The sequence below is a fragment of the Eschrichtius robustus genome, chromosome 3 (genome assembly GCF_028021215.1).
Source record: "Eschrichtius robustus isolate mEscRob2 chromosome 3, mEscRob2.pri, whole genome shotgun sequence".
Taxonomy (NCBI): domain Eukaryota; kingdom Metazoa; phylum Chordata; class Mammalia; order Artiodactyla; family Eschrichtiidae; genus Eschrichtius; species Eschrichtius robustus.
The window spans coordinates 12,656,824-12,660,055 of NC_090826.1; positions in this window are offsets into that span (position 1 = coordinate 12,656,824).

A 3,232-nucleotide genomic window follows, 5' to 3' on the forward strand; every position below is an offset into this window, starting at 1 on the left:
CAAATGAGGGAGACTCAGGCCCCACTCACAAAGGTCTGGAGTATGGAGGGCAGGGACAAGCTCTTCTGGGGACCCTCCTCTCCCCCTCACCTGATGGACTCCCTCTTGACCTTGGCCTCAACTTGGATGGTTTCTCTTCTTCCAGAAAGCCTGCCTGAACCTTCCAGGCTGAGTCAGGTGCCCCCCTCTGGCTCCTATGATACCCAGCTCCTCTCCTGCTTGGCCTGAGTCCTGCTGTGTTGCCACTGCTGCCCCTGCCTGGCTAAGAGCTCCTTGAGGGCAGAGAAGGACCTTATTCATCCCTACCGGCCCAATGCCCAGCATGGCCCAGAGCAGGAGGAAGCAGCAAGCAGTCTCCATCCTCTCCCCTCCCCACTCCAATCTGGGTGCCTGGGGCATTGCGGCCCTGTGGTATTTGGAGATCTTGGGCAGGTTATGTGGCCTCAGTTTCCGGAGGTGCCCATTATAGCAGAGAGAGGAGAATGTCCTGTCTTGGCAGTTGAAGGTGGCAAAGGGAAAACCACTTTATCAAGGCCCCAGACTGCCTGGGCTCAACTCCTGCTCCTTCTGTGCTTGAGCCAGTGGCTCTGGCGAGTTACTTAACCTCCCTGTGCCTCACTGTTCAAATCTATAAAATGGGATAATGATGGTACCTACCTCGAAGGGTTGTTGGAAAGATTAAATGAGTAAATATGGGCAAAGCACTTGGAGCAGTGGGTGGCACCTGGTAACTCCTGTGTGTTTGCTGACATCCAATCAAATTCAAGCAACATATTCCTGGGTTTGTTTGTTTTTTCACTGATGGTGTTAACTTGGTTATGGTGGTGTTTGCCAGGTTTCTCTACTGTAAAAATTTTTTCTTTTTCTTTTTTAAACCCTTTTTATACTTCCTTTCTTTGGAGGGTTTCACTAGGTCCAGCCCACACTCAGAGAAGTGGGGGATTAAGCTCCGCCTCCTGGAGGGGGAAAACCTACATGAATTATTTGAAATTCTTCTGTAAGGGAGATTTGTCTAGTCTCCCCCATTTATTTATTTCTTCAATCATTGTATCAGTATGGACTCATGGATATTTATTTTATACTTTGGATGATAATCTAATTCTGTTATTTGCTCTGTTGCTCATCCTGGTTTAGGTTTGGCCATTGGGATCTCTTTCAGGTTGGCTCCTGTTCTGATATCCCACCATCTGTTTATTTTTTGAGCATCTCCCTACTCTCTAGCACTGCAAGATGCTCCAGACTCATCTTGCATTTTTCCCTGCCTCAGCCCTGGAATCAGTCATTTCTCTAAGGAGCTCTGATTCCTTTTATTAGAGAGTGGTGTTTAGGAACCAAGATCTGGGGGCTGGATGTGCTTATTGCTACCAGGATGTCACAGCTTCTAGGCCCTTTGGAGGGGAGAACTGGGTTTGCCCTCATTTAAAAAATTAAGTTTCCCCTCTTGCCAATCGTGGGGTCTGTTGGAGGCTCCAGATGGCTGCCCACTGGCCTTTGACCCAGTCTGTAGGCCACAGGCCTGTGCAATGTCATATGCCCTTAGTAGGCCTTATGTCCACTGGGGCTGTGAGAGAGTGAGTGAGGGAACACAGGCTGTCACCTCCCCACCATGCTGAGCCACCTCTTGTGTCCACTCCTGCTCACCACTGGGGCCACTGGGTGGCTGAGTCGCTTTGGGAATGGGACTGAGCCTGGTCTCAGGTGCCCTCACAGCCCAGACCGCTGGGGGATTATAGGCTTGTTCCTTGCTGGACCAACAGCTTTGTCAACAGTGGTGGCAGTTGCCACAGCCCAGCAACAGAGCCACGGTGGCCACCTGGGGCACGACAGGCAAGGGTCAGGTCCCAGGAAGGCCTGACTCAGCCGCCATGCCCAGCACACCCAGGTGGCCCAGTGCTAATGGGAGAAAGGTCCGGTGAGCTGGTCCCTGTCCTCCCTTACCTTTCCCAGCCCCAGCCCTGCCCAACACTTCAGGAAACACTGATGCTCAGTGGGCCAGGACCCAGAGCTCCCCATGGAGACAGCTCTCCTGCAGCTGTAGGGAGTCAGGGCAGAGTAGGCATCTTGAGGCCCCAAGGCAAGCTGAGCGCCCTCCCAACTTTGCCAGAATGTCTCCTGTCTCCCCATAGCTCTAGGCTGGGAGTCAAGAGGCCCGAGTTCTGGGCCTGCCTCTACCAGTGACTCCTGTTTGGGGCACTGTAATCACGTCTCTTCTTATTTAAAATCTTGAGTGTCACCCCATTGCCCTCAACTTAAAATCCCCACTCCTGGAACTGCCTTACAAGGCCCTGTAGACCTCTTCAGCACCCTACGTCACGCCCTAATAACACCAGATTGCTTGTGGTTCCTCCTTACAACATCACTCGGTTTCATACCTCCACAGTTTACTCTGCCTGCATCACCCTCTCCCAGTGCTTCACTGGTTAATTCCTACTTGTCCCTGAGCTCTTAGCTCTGGATCACCTCCTCCAGGAAGGCTTCCTCCTGTGCCCCAGACCACTTCTGCTCATCTGGTCCTGTCTCTGGTCACCCGTGTATGACACCTTTCTAAGGCCCACTGTGAACAACCTCTGGCATACCGGGCAGCAACCTGGTACAGTGGAGAAGGTTTAGGGTGTAATATCCGGGCTTTGGCTTCCCTCAAAGCCTCTGCTCCTTCCTGCTGTGTGACTTCGGGCAAGTCACTGCACATCTCTGAGTCTCAGTCACCCCTCTGTGAGAAAAGCATCTAACTGGGATTCAAGGCCCTGCTTTCAAGTCTGGCCTCTGCCTCTAACTCACTGTGTAGCCTTGGGCAAGCCCTGTCACTGGGCCCGGCCTCAGTTTTCTTCTTCTGTAAAATGGGGCTACCCACAAAACTCGGAGTGCTAAGGCTCCAACAAGCCCAAACTTGTGAAAAGTTTTGTAAACCTCAGAGCCCTACATGGATGATGAATCTATTTCAGCAACTCCATGGAGATGTGTGGGAGGGAGGCTGATGGCTGTTCTCACCGTTCTCCCCCTGCCCCCCCACCAAGCCCTCCAGAAGCCTTGAGATCAAAGGTGACAGAGGCCTGTTGGCATGGAAGCCGGACTCGGCAGGGCCCGCTCCCTGGCCCGCCGCCCACCTCCCACCCACCCCATTCCCAGGGTTCCATGACATGTGTGCCTTGCGTAAGAAGCTCTGTTTAAACACTCTGGGTGGGGTGAGCCCTCCCCCACCCACTGCTGACACAAAGCCTCTCCAACCCCACTG